Source organism: Acipenser ruthenus, chromosome 35, assembly GCF_902713425.1.
Source record: "Acipenser ruthenus chromosome 35, fAciRut3.2 maternal haplotype, whole genome shotgun sequence".
Lineage (NCBI taxonomy): Eukaryota > Metazoa > Chordata > Actinopteri > Acipenseriformes > Acipenseridae > Acipenser > Acipenser ruthenus.
Window position 1 is genome coordinate 4,173,418 of NC_081223.1, and position 18,803 is coordinate 4,192,220.

The 18,803-nt window shown below is 39.9% G+C and overlaps 1 long non-coding RNA gene and 4 other non-coding genes across 5 annotated transcripts; 3 read left to right on the plus strand and 2 right to left on the minus strand.

The window, feature by feature from the left end:
* Positions 1–10,459: 10,459 nt before the first annotated feature.
* LOC131705341 (uncharacterized) lies at positions 10,460–15,288 on the minus strand. Its single transcript, XR_009310314.1, has 3 exons — positions 14,524–15,288; positions 12,303–12,848; positions 10,460–11,505 (listed from the first exon to the last, which is right to left on the minus strand). It is a non-coding gene; the product is annotated as an uncharacterized LOC131705341 (long non-coding RNA).
* Positions 15,289–16,778: 1,490 nt separating this feature from the next.
* trnaf-gaa (transfer RNA phenylalanine (anticodon GAA)) lies at positions 16,779–16,851 on the plus strand. The gene has a single exon. It is a non-coding gene; the product is annotated as a tRNA-Phe (tRNA).
* Positions 16,852–16,986: 135 nt separating this feature from the next.
* Positions 16,987–17,060, minus strand: trnan-guu (transfer RNA asparagine (anticodon GUU)). The gene has a single exon. It is a non-coding gene; the product is annotated as a tRNA-Asn (tRNA).
* Positions 17,061–17,474: 414 nt separating this feature from the next.
* trnak-cuu (transfer RNA lysine (anticodon CUU)) lies at positions 17,475–17,547 on the plus strand. Its single transcript has one exon. It is a non-coding gene; the product is annotated as a tRNA-Lys (tRNA).
* A 344-nt stretch (positions 17,548–17,891) lies between these two features.
* trnal-caa (transfer RNA leucine (anticodon CAA)) lies at positions 17,892–18,002 on the plus strand. The gene is made up of 2 exons: positions 17,892–17,929; positions 17,957–18,002. It is a non-coding gene; the product is annotated as a tRNA-Leu (tRNA).
* Positions 18,003–18,803: the final 801 nt, after the last annotated feature.

The following is an 18,803-nucleotide window of genomic DNA, read 5'->3' on the forward strand; positions in this document are numbered from 1 at the left end:
ACACAGTAAAGTAAAAGCAGGGTTTGCCATAACGCCTCCAGCATCTCATCATGCCTCTTGGTTTACCCACAATATGCAAGTAACAATTGCCTGGGAAAGAGCAGCATGCTTCTGAACGGCTAAACAGATGACATTATAGAAACAATCAGGCACTTTCTCCTTTACTAAATATGCAATGCAGAAGAAAGAGGAAATACATGAATCCTCCCTGGCACTGTTAAGAGTTCTTTGTTGTCAATAAAGAGTGCTTTTTGAGTGATTTCAGTGGTGGCAGTATGACAAGAATACATGTCATGTGAAATAAACCAGTCCAAAACGAGACATTGATGCTAATAGTTGTATTGCTTAAAAAGCTTTACAGAAAGAGACAGGCTTTTACCCAGTTTCATGTAACAGCAGATAGTGTTGTTTTGGCAGGACAGCATTTATACTGGTCAACAGTTTGAGCATTTGTTGTCATGAATGCAAATAAAGAGATTTTAAAATAATTGAGAGATGAAGAAAATCTCTATATAAAAACAAATTTGTTGTCAGTCTGTGAACAAGGCCTGTCACAGGTCACTTGTGACATCACAGGGTGGCTGTGAGGAGCTGGGAGAAGAAAGGAGTCTACTGGTCAAACCTGACTCGGTGCAGTGATTATGAGCTGGGGCAAATCAATCAAGCACGCTATCCAAGTAACTCTTTGTATATGTGCCCATGTGGAGTTGTATTTCTATTCAAACATGTGTGAGCATGTGATCTCACTGAGAATCTGAGACTACATGTTAAATAAGGACACCTTTCCATACAATGTAAAAACCTGCTTCATGAGAGGCAGGGAATCACCCAATAGAAAAAATAATGTTGTCTCTATTATATATCCTTCAAGAGATTGACCAAATGCACAACAGGGAGCAGCTGTTTTAAACAAGCTGTGAATGGCCTGATAGAAATAAGTATGGGTCTGTAGCTGTGTGTGGGGAGAGGGACCAGAACAGAAAGGTTACAGTGATGCTATAAAAGAAGGTTGCTGGTGTGTTTAAGCTTTGCTTGCAGGTCTGCTGTCAGGTAAACTCCAGCACTGTGATCCCTGGGCGCTGCTGCTTCTCAGTAGTGCTGGCATCGCCTGCAGCGGTAGGTACGCCAGTCTGAAACCAATTGAAGACATTATCAGCAACCTGGGCAGAAAAGCTATTGTTCTGATCCATACAGAGCATTGCACAGCTAGGTAATGAGACTGTGGGGTGGTAATGGTCAGCACTGTCTAATAATATAGACAATCAGTGTCACACTGAGCTGCAGAATTGAACTCCCTCCCATGTGTAGATAGCATCCTCCACACTCTTTGTATTGCACTCCTTTGAATTACAAATTTGAAAAAAAAGCTTTGTGTAATTCAGCATGCAATTTCACAATTCCAAAGGGTATGGAATCAACTGCTAAACTGTGGAGCCACCACAACCTCTCAATACAATCCTATCAATAAAAAACACGGAAACCCTCTATACTAGTTCAAATGCCAAACATGCTTCTGAGGTTTTATTCAGAGCAATCCTAGATCAAAGCTCCTCTGTTTTGACCCCTGCTTTTATATTTTGTTTCACTGAAATGACAAAAGTTCCACAGGAGATTGAGGTCAGTGGACCCTTCTTCTCAACTCAAAGCCAACCCTGACATAATGACCTCCCACAGAGAACTACTGTACACACACCATAAAACAGCAGCAATCCCATTCATCAGATCTCCTGGGATTATTTGTGGAGTTGGTTACTCCGGCATGAGATCACACACATGTAATAAGTTTAAGTATACATTTCTTGATTGCAGGAGACAGGTTAGACTTTCCTCTTTCCAATAAGTTACGAATGACCTCAAATCGATCAATAGTTTGAGACAATGCAGTTGAAAGATGAATCATAAACTCATCTTGATATTTCCAGTTGAAGGATTATGATGGATGGCATCTGTTATAAAACTTATTCCAACAATTCTGTGTCTCTCTTGGAGTTCCATCCATATTTGACCTGGTCGACCTCATGTTCTAAACTGATATGGAATGACACTTGGTTTTCTATTTCAAATTGTTCTAATATATCCCTCAACCAATGTATACAGAAATAATAAGGCATACTCACAGCGAGCGCAGCGGTACCCATGATGGTAGTAGAAATAGTAGTGATAGTGATGAGCTACACAAAAAAAGAAAGAAAATTAGGAACAGTCTATTTTTAACGCAGAGCTTCTTAAACCCACTGTCTTCCACACTGTAGCCCAGAACTCAAACCCCTGAGCTACTCAGGGACAGTGGCCCATTGGTTAAAGAAAAGGGCTTGATACCAGGAGGTTCACATCCCGGCTCAGCCACTCACTCACTGTGTGTGACCCTGAGCAAGTCAAAACGTAAAACTGGAGTCCTATTGTAAGTGACTGCAGCAGCAGTTGTTGATGCATAGTACACCCCCTAGTCTCGAAGGCACTTTGGAGAAAAGCGACTGCTAAAAGACTAATGAATAAAAAAGTAATACTCAGATCCACAAGCATGCACATTGCCTTCCACTCTGCAGGGCACCACTTTCTCTAAACACTGAGCTATCAAACCCATTAACTCCTATACTACAGCCCAGCACGAACCACTAAACTGCTCAAACCCACTACCTTCCACACTGCAGCTCTGCACTCTAGTCACTGTGTCACTGAAGCCTCTCAGCAAAGCTACACTGATAAACAATTCATGCCCTGATTGAAAATAATAAATAAAACCCACTGATTGCTGCATAAAATAAAGCAGAATCCATTTACTTACCATAGTAGCATCTGTACCTTACTGTGAAAGATAAAAGTGATATATTGAGTTCAGTCCATTTGAAGTCACTGCAGTGGCTGCTTTATACAAGAATGGGGCCTCAGTAGTGTATTAGAGAGCTATATATTTCAAAGGAGTGTCTCTATTTGTACATTTCTATTACTGGCAAAATCCAAAGACAGGGCTCCTTCTTTATATCCCCTCCCACAGGATACAGAACACCTCACTATGTGTGTATGTATTAAATAAAGATGGCATTTCTTATTAAGAGCAGCTAATTCATACTATTATACAATAATACCCCATTCCATATTCTCAACATCAGCTGTAGGAGGCCCCATTGTTAACATGTATTCATTTCTTGTGACGTGCACAGTACATGTGTATTGTATTGTAGTGTACAGTCACATTTTTATTAAAATATCAGATTCACACTTACCACGAGCACAGATGCTATAATCTGGAAATGAAATAAACATACACCATTAAATACAATTTAAAAATATATATACAATTCATTTCTACATATTAATGTACCATAATAAAATAAAATACTTACAACAGTAAGCTGTTCCAAAGAAAAAGAAAAACAGAAACAGTGGTTATTGGATTTAATAGTTCACTTTATATTCATGTTTGAGTTCCATTTACTGGAATGTTTTCTGTTCCTCTGAGAATATCAGTTGATTTTGATAGCTGTTACAGGCTTAATGAAGACACCAAGGGGCACATTTCAAAGTGTTTCCTCCAGTCTGTCCAGAACTATGAAACCACTCCATGGTAGAATATGTTGTAATACTGAAGTGTTTCTCAATGTCTTCAATCAATTGACCTTCAGTCTACAATCCATGCAGTTCACCCAAACCAGGAGCCAGCTCCAGAGAGACACACACTTACTTCTGTAGTATCTTTTGGACAGGGCATCCTTCTTCACTACCATGGACTGTGTCAGGACCACTTCAGAATCCACTTCAGGAGACAGAAAGCACGTGAAGATCATTAAACAAACAGTAGGTTGCATCCCTTCTATTTAAACACAGACCATGTTGAGGAACTCTCCAAATTTGGATTAGGATTTCAATGTACATTAAAGAAGATTGCTGAACAGTAAGGAGCTTCAGATTTTATTTTGTTAGAGTGTGTGATACAATGTTTTCACCTGAGTTCAGGAGCTGCTCTTCAGTTCTAGTTGCCTGTCTTAGATATATGTACATAATGTAGGCTGAATCAGTCAAAGTGTCTTTATAGAAGAACCAGTGACTGGATCACGCTTCCTTCTGCTTTCAATTCACTGCTATACACTAGATGGTGATGGCACTTACTAACAGAAAGATATTTCAGTCTGCATTACATATGAAAAGAATCACACAGACTTATGCACAAAACAACTGTGGTCAACTATGAAAGGCGCTATATAAAATAAACATTGATTGATAAAAAGGTAAGGGAACAGGACAACCTTTTAGTCAAGTTATTATATCTCAGTTGGGCGATCCTTCTTACTGACATTTAAGGTGATCAATTAATACAATACGTCTTATTAAAGGTGCTGCATCAACACATTTAAATGCACATGTTAAATGCAAACAGGTGAAATATTTTCAAAGTGTATAACCCTCAAGCTTTGTGTTTTCCTCTTCCGCATCAGTGTGACAGACAGACAGACAGACAGAAACACACTCAACAGAAGAAGCTATAGGCCATCTGTACTCACTGTCAGCTCTTTTCTCCATCATATTGTCTCCTATCAGGTAAAACAGAAATAGGTTTATACACTTAGACGTACATTAGGAAACAGATCTGGGCACTTTGTGTTAGTGCCAGTAGAGAAACAGCAGCTAAATGTGCTCAGATTCACTGGGGTTTGGCCTTAAGTCTATCATCTGTAATTCACAATGTGTTCCTCTTGAAGGTTTAACGTTGTACCCACACACTACCCAGATGTGCTTTTCAAAAGGACTCACCCAACTCCCGCTCTCCTTTGAGTCCATCACTGTCCAGTTCAGCATCACTGTCACCTGAATCCTCTGCCTCTGGAACAGGGAGAAGAGAGCTTCATGAAGCAATGAAGGATTCCCTCGACTGCAGTGCACAGCTTCATAGGACACTCAACACAGGGAGGCAGAGAGTTCCCCATTACATTGCAATGCAGAGCTGTGAGGTTTAACCAGGAGATTTCTGGATATACAGTAGCCCTTGATGTTATGCATGATTAGCGATGATTAGTCAGGTTGAGTTTCTAAACAAATTGTGTGGTCTGTGCAGGACTGTGCTTTTTTGTCATTGCTTAACTTAAATCCTGCAAATAAGAAACTTTCTTTCTTTCTTTCTCTTTCTTTCTGTTTCTTTCTTTCTGTTTGTTTCTCTTTCTTTCTTTCTTTCTGTTTGTTTCTCTTTCTTTCTTTCTGTTTCTTTCTTTCTTTCTTTCTTTCTGTTTGTTTCTCTTTCTTTCATTCTTTCTTTTTTTCTTTCTTTCTGTTTGTTTCTCTTTCTTTGTTTCTTTGTTTCTTTGTTTCATTCTTTCTTTCTTTCTTTCTGTTTGTTTCTCTTTCTTTCTTTCTTTCTTTCTTTCTTTCTTTCTTTCCTTACCCAGCGCTCTCTTGTTCTCCAGTGCTCCTTCCTGAGTGTTGCTGAGATCTGTAAACACAAGCTGTGGTTACATTTTTAATGAGAGCAGTCCTGTGTTGTATCCAGTGCTATGAAAGGAATGACACCATGGAATGGAGAATGCAAACGGACCGATTAGCAAAACTGGGATTTTTTAAAATTTTATTAAGATTTTTGTATCTGTATTGAAAACATGTAATTATGGTCATAAAATTCTGCACTTTTGTTAATAACCGCAACAGTGTAGAATAGTTGAATTAATATTATATAAATAAACCACTTTAAAGTGCCACCTATTATATAAGGCAAGGAATTGTAATAAATCAACTTGCAGTAAACAGTTTGCATTTTTAATATCTCTTAAATAAATTATTATATTAAATCTGCTGTATAAAAAAGTGGTTTGAATATTAGCACAATAAATGAAAGAGCAGGTCTATATGTTTCAAGGATATGTATATTTTGTGAAAAAGGTAAATCAAACTGAATGAACATTTTAAAATCTAAGTGTATTTTATTCACACCCTGCAATGGTTTATTGAAGAGATGAGCAGGAGGCAAGATCGACTCGAAGGGAAATTTCAAATGCAAACCTTGATTTGTTTTTTCCCCCCCGATATATTTAAATATTTACTGTTTATGACTGTTTCATTTCTAATAAGTTCTTATAAATGATAAGAAACTATGAGTTGATTTGGCTATTCACGTGTATAAGCCACAGCTGCATTTTACAGTACCAGGGAATCCTTCTGGTCTGAAGCAGCCTCTTAATAAGGGGTCCCCATGGTGGGAGGTGGTTGATGCAACACATGGGAGTTTTCAAGTTCTTTAAATGCTGTGTCTTATTCTAGTGGAGTACAGGCTCATTAAATCAATCCCCAAACCTCAAACCTCTGTGTTGAGAAAATTGGATTGAGTTCTGGAAGAATGGATCTTACCCAGTTCTCTCTTGCTGGCCTGGTAATCATCATCTCCCAGCTCTTCAGAGTCCTCAAGGAGGCTCCTTGCATCTGCACACAGAGGAAATGGAGGGGGTGGAATCATTCTTTTAAATGGCAATGTACAAATTAAGAACAAAGAAGGATATTCTTATGGTAAGTTGATTATTCAATGATGCAGCATTGAGGAAAAGCCTGCCTTCTCTACTGTGTTATCTCATGGAAGACTGTCTGCTATCTCCCTACCCTTCTGTTATTCTGATGAAAGTCAGTCAATGCCATCTCTTCCCCCATTTATTTTAGGTTGAAGGCAATCAATGCAATCCCTCCCTCCCTCCCCATGTTACTCAGGAGAAAGGCAGTCTTACCAGCCCCTGACAGAAGACATGCTGTCAGGACCGAGAGGAGAATGGCTCTTGTAGTCCAGGGTTTCATCTTGACAAGGTGCTGATGCTGCTTTTCCACTCTTCAGCTGCTCTGGTCCCTCCAACCTGCTCTGTTTTATACCCTCTCCCAGGCAAATGCACTCCTTCACCACTAAACCCTCATCAAGGACCCTTTCTTTCTCTACACTGTGATACTGTGTGATGCTCTCCTCTTCCAAATTTCCATACTTCACTTGAAAACTATTTCCTCTATACCCTATGATCCAAATCTATTGACACAGTGTCAGTGATCTCCATTGTTCTCTTAACACAGAGCAGGATCAGTGCTGGGTTCAGCAGGTGCAGACAGGTGGCCCCATATACAGTATTAAAGGCAATAGAATGATTAGTTATCAGTCATGCAAAATGAAGCATTCTCTGGAATTTCATATCTACAGTACAGTACTGCAAACACCTGGCTCACAAACATGTTCATTATACCAGGTGTTGTGGTTGAGCTGCTTCTTTCATGAGCAAATCAGTCAGCTGCTGTACGGTGTGGAGTGCATGTTTCTTATTGAAACATTTCACAAATGTATTACCAAGTCTCTTTTTAGAAGGAAAAAAGTAGGATTGAAATACACAGTGGGTGTGAGAGAAAGACCTTGGTGTTGTGATAGACTCATTTCTACCAGCAACAGGGATGCAATCATAAAGGTGAAGACTAATCCCGTGGCTTAAAGGAACGAGCTGTGAAGAGGGTACTGAATTTGTTTAGCTTGAACACAGAACAATTAGGCGGACTTGACTGAAGTCTTTAAAAACTTGAAAGGTGTTGACAAAGTTAACCCAAACTAATACCTCAAGCATAGCACTGACACCAGGGTCAGAGGGCACTGTTGGAAATTAAGTGTGGATAGCCATAAGACAGAGGGTAGGAGACACCTTCTCACAGAGTGTGGTGAGGGGATGGAATGGGTTACCAAGTCATGTTGTTAGGGCTGGGATCCTTTAAGACCCGACTTAACAGGTTTGAGATCAATCAGCTGCTGCACTGATGGGCTGAATGTCCTCCCTGGTTCTGTGTTCTGAATTCTGGATCTCCAGTGTGCTGGCATTGATTGGTAACTCCTCTCCAGAGTCAGTTGTTTTCCTTGTACACTCAACCAACCCTAAATATGCTGAGAGAACAGTTGAACAGAGAACAAAAAAAGACTAGAGGAGAAGGAGAAGCTTTTAAAAAGTTGGAGTTAACTATAGTCACTCTTTTAAGCACAGCAGAGAGACCAGGACTAGAGTACAAAGTTATAAACTGAGTGGAGACAGACTTAGGACAGAGGTTAGGAGACACATCTTCTCACAGTAAGTTACTTAACCTCCTTGTGCTCCGTCCTTCGGATGAGATGTAAAACCGAGGTCCTATTGGAAGTGACTCTGCAGCAGATATTGTTGGTGTATAGTTCATTCCCTAGTCTGTGTAGTTGCTTTGGATAACAGCGTCTGCTAATTGACACATTTATTATTACACCCAGAGTCAAAAAGGGCTCGGGTTGACGTGCTCCTCCGACTGGGCAACATCACTTGCAGTGGAGTTAACAGACAATCAACAGACAAGGGAACTGAATCTATTTTGCCTGGAACAAAGAAGGATTAGAGAAGACACTTCTCACAGAGTTGGGAGTGTTTGAAATGGGTCACTAGAATGGTGCTGCTGCAGAGTCATTAGGATGTCTTTAAAAGCCAACTAGATGAAAGCCAGGGATCAGTCAGCTACTAGAAAAGTATTGATGCATTAAATTCCCTGATTTTGTTCATAACTTTTCTTATATTATTAAATCAATGCCCTATTGTAAGTGACTCTGCATATAATGCACAGTTCACAGCCTACCTCTGTAAAGCACTGTGAGATGGTGGTCCACTATGAAAGGTGCTATATAAAAATAAAGATATTATTATTATATTATTACAAGCTAAAAAGATTATTATTTATTTATTTCTTAGCAGACACCCTTATCCGTCTTACAACATTTGGAATTCAAAGAGAAAGAATAAATATGGTGTTTAACTTGTAATGCAATATATGAACATGTGAGCCTCCACACCTTGCATTACACTCAAATGCAGGTGCATAAGCTTCTATATGAAACCAAAGGAGTAACTGCACCTGCACAGAAAACAGCACATACTCAAGTATAAGCGCATGCGTCAATTCCTAGTGAGTATACGGTAATAAAACTAAACCTGATCTCACTGCTAAACATTACTACAGTACTAGCTTCAATAGTTCCTTTAAACAAACCACTCCCAATTCCAACAATATGTCATTATTAGTACATAAATATGTTACTTTTTAATTAACCAACCATTAAGAACACAATGAACAATGTTTGATAGTTTTAATGAGCTCGTTGCTAACAGTTACTAGACTAAACAAGCAGCACTTCAAATGAAGCGTGACCACTGCTCCCACTGAACACCTGATTGTGCATTTCAAAGGAACTTTGATGGATATCACATCACTGATGTATGTGCTGAAATATGGAAATATAAAAAGCAAATGTGTCACCAGTAGTTCAATTGATTTGTGAGTAATGACTTCTTTCTTGCCACCCATCCATACAGGCCAGCTTTGTGTAGGGACCGGCTTATTGTTGATGTGTGAATGCTGACTCCCACCTTAGACACAGAACTTTGCAGATCTCTCAAGGTCATTGGTGGCTTCAGTGACATCCCGAACCAGTTTCCTGCTTGTCCAGCTGCTCAGTTTGGGAGGGCGACCTGATCTGGGTAGTGTCTGGGTGGTATGATGCATCTTCCACTTCTTAATGATGGCCTTCACTGTGCTGAGAGGGATAATCAGAGCCTTTGAAATGTTCTTGTACCCTTCTCTGTGCCTCTCTACCACTTTATCCCTGACTTGTTTCGAAAGCTCCTTGGTCTTCATGGTTGCTTTGTTGGTTCACTATGTGAGTTGCAGCTTGAAAGTCTTTATATGCCTGAATGTAATTATCTACAAGTTAAACCACTTTGAGTACATACAGGCTAAAACTATTTCACTAATTTTGTGACCTTTAACTTTATCAATGTGGAGAAGTTTGTGTAGATTCTACATGTAAAGTCTAATTTGAAAGCGTCGTGGAGTACGCTCAGGTGCCAACAAAATGTGAAAACTTTGCAGGGGGGTGAATACTTCTGCAAACCACTGGAATTGCTTAATAAAAATGTCTTGTGCAAAATGCTTTTTCGGGTTCCCATTCGCTCAGTTTATTTTACTTGAGAAAACCCGGCTTTCATCAGACGTCATGCAAATGAAGGGGAAAGGTGGGGGTTGCTATATAAATTAGCCATGTGTAAAGTTCTTGTGCTGTTTTCACAGATGGCTCATGAAAATGTTGTTTCCATGCACAGAGAACTGGTACACGAGAGAATCTAAGCTGATGTAATAAAGCTGTGATTTCTAAATACCTCGTGCCTGTTTTTTTAATAGTCCCCCAGAGAGAGAGAGGGGAGTATTCAACACATCGGGAGCAGAAATCACCTCGTTAAGAAGCAATGGTATGCAGCCCATTAAAGTGCTAAAAGGTCTCTGGCGCACCCTGCTGGAAACAGTATTGATTTTCCACTTCAAGCTGCCCGTATGATAAGAGTGGTATACTGTGCTGCATCTTGAGGTACCACAGATTCACCATGGTATCAGGGAAGATTCCACACAACACACTGCAAGAGGCTGAGCAATGCAGGAGGAAAAAAAGAGAAACTTGCACTCATAATAACAATCTATTTAATATATTACTAATGTGATGTAACACAATCAGAATGCTCAACAACATGATGAACACAGATTTTGGTGAGTTTTTGATCTGAACAGATTGTGATTAGGGGTGACCCTATTTATCAAGCAAGTTTATTCTTTTGTTTTCAGTTAATATTTCTGTATTTAGTCGAATGCACTCCTGTTGTTTAGGTGTCCCCAGGTGTCTGCATTTCTGAGAATGTTCTCAAGTCCTGTAAGAGCCTGCAATTGACTTAACGTCTTCACACTAAGTGCAGGGATAGGATTACACATATGTGTGAATGTTATGGTGTCTTGTGCAGTTTCCTAACTGACTGAATCTCTTCCCACAAACAGCACAGTGATAAGGTTTCTCTCCTGTGTGAATGCGCTGGTGCCTTTTAAGGGATCCTAAGTCACTGAATATCTTCCCACACTCAGAACAGTGATAAGGTTTCTCTCCTGTGTGAATGCGCTGGTGGATTTTAAGGTTTCCTAAGTTACTTAATCTCTTCCCACACTCAGTACAGTGATAAGGGTTCTCTCCTATGTGAACGCGCTGGTGTGAATGAAGATTTCCTAACTGTGTAAAACTCTTATCACTGGTCTGTATGTGAGAAGGTTTCTCTCCTGTGTGAACGCGCTGGTGTCTTTTAAGCAGTGATATATGATTGAAACTCTTCCCACAATCAGCCCAGGAACATGGAGTCCCTCCTGTGGGATTTCCATTGTGAGTTTTAGGAACATCTAATTGACAGGAACTCTTCCCACCTTTAATAGAATGAGGTAAGGTCTTCAAGTTGCCCTGGGTTTCAGAATTGTTAAAACATACAGAATGTGCCGTCTCTGTACTCTCCACAGTAAGTGGGTGTCTGTCTTGTAAAGAAGGGATTGTAACTGAGTGAGTTCTCAATGTCTTCACATTTTCTTCTTGGGGTGTTGTTTTTCTGTGTTTCTTGCACTGTGGTTTGCCTCTAGAAGCATTTTTGCACTGGGGTGATAGAGTGGAGTCGTGTTCTCCTTCATCTACTTTAGAAGCTAAAGAAAGAAAGAGAAGAGAGACAAAGGTTATTGTACAGCATTCTTCCACATGCACTGTTCTGAACACAAGTGAATGAGCAGTTCAGTGATTGGTTGCTTGAGATGAGGTGGATTCATTCACCAGTTAGTGTCCCGCAAGTTTCAGTCACAGCAAAAATGATGTCAACATGTCAGCCAAGTGGAAAATGAAAAACATGCTTTTTTTAATGTTTAAAATGGAATATTTTAAATCGAGCCAACAGAGCATCATGAAAAATCCTATTTAGTACCTGCATTTTGATAGTACTGCAATGTATCCAATATTTAATTTGTTTTTTGATAATTAATAATTAATATAGAAATTATCTGTTGAGCTGGTCTGCTGTACAGAACACCTCCACACACATACTTACTGTACTGTGACAATAATAAACACAGCAATGCTTACTGTGAGACACACAAAAGTGAAATGTGGCATTGCGAGCAAACATTACAGTCCTCGGGATAGTTGCAGTGAGATGAGCGTTTAAAAATTATACTGTATTTGCATAAAGTGTAAGAAATAAAATAAGACTCATGTTGGTGATCCTGCTGCATACATTCTCCACAGAAATTCTCTACTGAAATGTTTCTTCTGGTGATGCTGAGCAACCCGACTGGATTTGACATCACCCAGTGATGGGACATGTGATCCCTGCAGCTCTGTAAAGCTGTGGGAGCAGAACTGCAAACAGCCTACCAGGAATAAGGAAAGGCAAAGATCTAACACAGGGGTGTCCATCCAGACACAGGAGTATCACTTTATATAACTGAACCTGTTCAATGTGGAGTGGAATGGCCTCCAGGAGCGTGATTGGACACCGCTGATCTCACAGCATTCTAAAGAGGCGTGGCAGTGGCTGCACATCTAGCAGGTGCCTCAGAAGCAAGCACAGTGATGTCCTTGTTGACATAGTGGTTGGGCAGCTCCCCTTGGTTAAAATATGAATCTCAAGCACACTGCTGGTGTTCAGTACCAGGTTCTGCAGGATGAACAGGCAGCTCAATGCTGCTTGTTTTGTAGGATTACCTCTAAATCCCAGTTCACATTCAGATGGAGAGTCATCACACAGGTTGGATCCCAGCTTGTTGTTCTCCTCAAGTGTACAGACATGATTTTCAAGAGGAAGTTACTCTGCGATGGGGACACATTCCTGCTCTATGAATTCCTCTTTAATAGGAACACATTCCTGTTGAGGGACCTCTTCATCTTTAACACATGCCAGCTCTGTAACCTGCATTAGACTTGCACAGCACTCCTGCTTCTATCTTTGGCCCTTCCTGTGCTTCAGATTCAGGGATAGCGTGGCTCTCTTTGGGATCTGTGGGAAACAAAACTGTATACAATTAGATCTCTTACTTACCAGCTAGGTTTGTTAGTTGCTTTGATCAGGGATTTAAAGTTACTGTTCCTCAGTTATTTCGTATAGGGGTGAGCCGGTATAATAGTTTGGTGGTTTAGGTACATGATGGCATTGATACCATTCCTGTTATTCTACATTGCAATTATTGGTTAACGCTGTGTTTGTGTTCCTATGAACAAAGCGAAGGAAAAGGCATTTTCTTATGAACATCTTTTTATTCTACGTCCTGTACAAGACTCAGTGCTGCTGGTCTTTCTCACCTCCTGTAGCCTCACACTGGAGCATTGCATCCACTTCTACCTCCCTGTCAATCACCATCATGACCGCCGTTCTGCCTTTGCATTGTTCTAATGCAAACATCCATTTATCTGCTGCAAACATGCTTAGAAACCAAGCCAGGAGACTTGCAGTCTTAGCAAAGTGTCTGGGGAATGTCTTTTTGTTACCTGATCCTGTATTGTGAGAACGGTTTTGAAGGAAACGGTCAACGCAGAATACAAGCTTCAATGTGTCAAATACAATGAGCAGACAAGCGACTGCAGCAGGATAGCCTGCTTATTCTCAAAGCAGTTTCATTTAAACAGGTGTTACACAACTCAAACTTTTTCAAGTGCAGCAATATGTTTTTTGTACAAACTCCACCTGTGTAATAATCATTAGGAACAACATTGGAAGCTTACTTGTGCAATGTCAGGTGACCTGTAGATATAAATCCAATAACATCCCTTGTAGTATTAAAATACATTTGTAATGGTGTGGCTCTCCCTATTGTATGTATCCCGTGCAAACTCATCTCTGCTCTTAAATAATAACCTGTATTAGTAAATGTTTATAAGCAATATGTGCGACCGTTTCCTAATTCTGCTTACCATCAGCTGAACAAAGTACTTTATTTAGAGACTCAATCTAGAGATTCAATAAAATGATACAATTCAGTTGACACCTTACTGTGTTGTATTTACTTCCTCCAACTTCAACCCTTAATTGAAAATCTTACAGCGGATTGGTGCAGGCAGGGTGCTGCTGCCGCCCCCTTTATTCACACAGTGAGGTCTGGAAAGATCGTGTAAATGTGTGTGTGTGAAACAAGAAGAAAACAGGACTAAAGCAAAAGAACGAGCAGCGAATGAGCCGCGACTGTACCAAAGACAAACTCAACAGCACTGGAGCGGAATACAATGAAACCATTTATCTAAAAATAGATTCACAGTCAAACAGTTCAATCAAACACTGAAACCAGATGTGCTGCTGCCTGTATGTTGATATTAAATCACAAATCATTATTCTAACCCTCTGCAATATGGTCTGTGACTGTCTCAGTGGGACTCTATACAAGACATCACTTTACCAGAAGGATACCATTGAAGCCTCTTAAATTAGACTGGTTAAGATTTACCAATCTAGTACTTTATTAATTTCTAGACTACCTATTTAAATATATAAAATAATACAATGCCTTGATTAGACTCCTTCTAGCCAATATTAGGACAGAACTGTGTTATTAACAACGCTTATAATAATCAAACACTTTAAAACGTGTCCGAAGAGAAATTCTAACCAAGATCTTTCCAACAGAAGGTAGTTTGAGGTGCTGGATTGACCAAGCAATACCACACAATAAAATCAATCTTACCTTGAAATATTAAAGGTTGTTTAATGTCTGCATCTGCAGCGTTTATACACCCTCGCACAGCTTTCAGCTCGCTCTCTGATATTTCCAATCTCAGCTTCAGACTTTCATTCTCTTTCTCCTTTTTGTTCCATTTCCACTCTGAATTCAGTGAATTTGCTGCCGACAGCTTTAGTAATCGCGCACAAGACGGTGTGTAGAGCCGCTTTCACTGCGTGCTCGATGGTAGAGGCGAGCTCGTCTTGAAAGAGCGACACGGACACACTGACGCGTCCATCTTCACTGGTTTGAGTTTCACACTGGTCTAGCGGAATCCTCTTTTCAATCAGAAACACCGCGGTTTTTATTTAGTAATATTTATTTTTTACTGTAGCCTTCCCATTCAAATATATTCATCACTTCTTCTGGTGTGATAAAGAAAGAACACAAACAACAGGCTTTGCAAGGAGTAACTTTCCTTTGGTCTTTCAGAATCGCGCAGAGCTCTGCTGGAGCTTCAACGCGTTTGTTTCTCAGTAAATCATCTCATTGAAAAGCTCGACTTGTCTGTAGCTGCGACTGACGCGCTCCGCTCTGTGTGTGAAATTCAACACAGAAAAGGGATGCTTTCCTTTTCACGGAACTCTGTGCAGGTGATAAACAAACACAAAAATCACTAATTATTAGAAAACATTTCATCCCAGCCTAAATATTTTAAACAGCAGGAGACAGCGTGTTGTAAAATCATCACTGACTGCAACCACCTCTCCACACATGAACAAAACAAACCTCTCTATTTCCTGTACTGAAATGAAAGCGTCACTAGCAGAAGGCGGGCCTGGTTGGAGTCATCGCGTATTATTGGCTGTAGAAACACTCTATCCCCAGCATGTGAGCCTGATTGGCTGTAAAAACACTCTATCCCCAGCATGTGAGCCTGATTGGCTGTAGAAACACTCTATCCCCAGCACGTGAGCCTGATTGGCTGGCCTCCCTGTCGAGGCGGTTATCAAACTGGATGTCAGAGTTCGCCCTGTTGGCTCTTTCTGCGCTGTGTTCAATGCGATGCATTCAGGCGCGTTAAGTAAGTGAGCCGCTCAGAAAGCACACGGAGCTGAATTTAAATGACTTAACGCTCTGCTACAGGAGAGCGCTGAGCGACTTTTAAAAATGGAGAATAATAATGATTTGCTTGTTTGTGTTTCTGAGGTGATGGTTGATGAAATGGCCCCGTGTGAAGTTACTGTCCCCTGCTGGACCTCGCTGAGTTCGGCGCTCTGTTTGGACTGAACCTCATATCTGTCTGTGTTTAATACCGACAATACCGACGTTAATAATGAACATTATGAATAATATTAATACTACAAGCCTAATAATAATACATTATTAACTATAAAACAGCTCTACATTTAAAAAGAAAAATGAAATTAAATGATACAAATTCGAAAACAACCCTTTTTACATTATTGTCTACATGCATCATCTCAAATAATTACAGTGTCATTTATCAGACCCTTCGGCGTTGTCTTTTGAAAAATTAAACCTGCCAGACCGAACGCAGGCTAACATTCAATCAGTCAATCAATCTATTAATCATATATATTTTCTATAGCGCCCGATATGCGCTTCACAAAATCTACTTAAAAACAACAAAATATCTAATTGTAAGGCTGGTCGAACAAAATAAGTCTTCAGTGTAATTTTAAACAAAGAGCGCTTTCCACGATTTAAGATGCTTTAGAGAGACAGAATATTGGAATTGGCAGCCGAAACTGGGGGATAAAACTACCTGTGATCAAAGTGGGCAGAAAAGTTGCATACTTTGCATACCGTATTTGGGAGAAAAGAAAACGGATCATCTCTGATTTGCAACGTTTCCATGGTTCGGCCCGGCCGCTGCCGTGTGACTGGTTAAAACGATGTTCAGTTTTTTTTTTTTTCTGCTGCTTGGTAATTCAGTCATGAGACAGCTGTAGCAGAGTGGCGCAGCGGAAGCGTGCTGGGCCCATAACCCAGAGGTCGATGGATCGAAACCATCCTCTGCAAGCTTGTTTTTCTTCTTTTAGCAAAGTAGTTTTTTTAAATATTAACTGAAGCAATTAATTAATATTACATATCGTAATCAAGGATGATATAATGCGCAAAGATACTTGTCTCATAAGAGCTGAAATAAATTATAGCGCTTTGATATTGTTACTAACGGATTGTTTAGAAATGTACGTAAGAATATTACAACTATTCTAAAAAAGAATGTTATCTCGAAAAAGGAGGCTTGACAAGCCGAAATTGCTCAGCTGGGAGAGCGTTAGACTGAAGATCTAAAGGTCCCTGGTTCGATCCCGGGTTTCGGCAAACAACAAGACGATATTGGTTTTGTATTATTTTGAACTAAAAAAACAGAGCACATTCATTCTTCAGCGTAATTGGATGAAATAACAGCGTATCAGAGTGCCATTTTCTAATGTGATTAAGAAATGCAAAAAACATCGTCCCTGGGTGGGCTTGAACCACCAACCTTTCGGTTAACAGCCGAACGCGCTAACCGATTGCGCCACAGAGACCAACTTGTTAAGCAGCCAAAGCATACGGGAGTGATGAGCAAGGCGAGATGCTGCAGAACGTGATCGAGGGAGCAGAACTCATCAGAACCTGAGATCACATCTAAGAAGAAAGCAACACAGGGCAGGAAAGTCTATGTAATCGATTATGGAAGCACAGCATATGTCGTTTTGTTAGATAACACCCTGGGAGACAACAGAGCAGTGTGTGTAAATAGCTACAATGGAAACCATATACTTACGACTTAATTTTGATACAGAACTGTGGTCATGTGTAATCTGTTTTCATTATGATAAGAAAACTACAGTTCAGTGGATTATATTTGGAATCTTTGGTTCTGTCATTCAATTATTTCTCAAATAAGATGACAAATTAATAGCTCAGTTGGTTACAGTGAAAGACACCTCGAAAAGTCAGCCCTGCTAGCTCAGTCGGTAGAGCATGAGACTCTTAATCTCAGGGTCGTGGGTTCGAGCCCCACGTTGGGCGTCCTTTTTAAATACAAATTGAAGATGTTTCTTCGAGACAACGGAGCAAAGTCTGATTCTGTTCACATTGTATACAGCATTGCAACAAAATTACTTATTGGTCATTGTCAAATAGCAATTGCTATTGTAAAAAGCATGCATCGTTTATAGCTATAACGAAATTGAAATAAATAATCTTACTTTTTTGGGTTGACTTCAATCCGTTTCTTTTTTTTAGAATTGTCTTAGCATCATTCATGGAGCATCAGTTGGTATGTGCGTAATAAACCCAATCGGGCCTTGATACGATCCCCTACTGTGTGCTGAAATAAATAATGCGTTTTTCTACATTAACAAACTCAGCTTGTCAGAATGGCCGAGTGGTCTAAGGCGCCAGACTCAAGGACTCTGTCTTTCTAAAGAATTGTGTGTTCTGGTCTATGAATGGAGGCGTGGGTTCAAATCCCACTTCTGACAGTTGACTTTTACTTATTTTTAAAAATAATAAATTTCAGCACTCAATACCATTTTAATTTCCATTTTAAATCGGACTAAAATAGTGTTCCTAACACAGATTGCATTTTTGTTGTAAACAGACTACTTGTTAACGTCACTGAAAAATATTTTGTGTCCAAACATGTTATTTAACTTGATTGTTTTAAAATTCCAAATAACATATTACTTTGAAAAACATCTCCGTCGACCACTGGATCGTGGTCTCAGGCTGGGACGTGGACCATTGAGAACAGTATAAACCATCTATTACTAGACGCAGCTTACAGGAGAAATGCCCTCGTTTAACATGCTAGGATGATCGACTTCGGCATTCTCCAACTGCTGTTTACATTTTCTAACACGTTATGAGGAAGAACAATATTTTGGTGTCCAAACATGTGTTATTTAATTTGATTGTTTTAATATTCCAAATAACATATTACTTTGAAAAACATATATTTTTAAATACAGTCCTATTTGAGTATTTAAAATATGGTTATATTCAAATGCCAGAAACGGTGTGTTAATTTAACGAAGCGCCTAACGCCGCTCGGAACGTTCGCATTTTTAAATCCTAACGGTCTCTCCTCAGCTGAGCGGAATGTTCACGAGCCGGTTGCCTAGCAGCGTCTCCCCCTCCTTCTCTGCCCCGCCCTCTCGTCCTCTCTCGTTGTACCAATGCTAGGAGTTCAAATTTAGCTTCGTTATATTAGCGCAATTCTTTACTTACTTTTACAAATTAGCTTATTAGGGGCTTCGTGTTTTTAAGATGGTTCAGGTGCA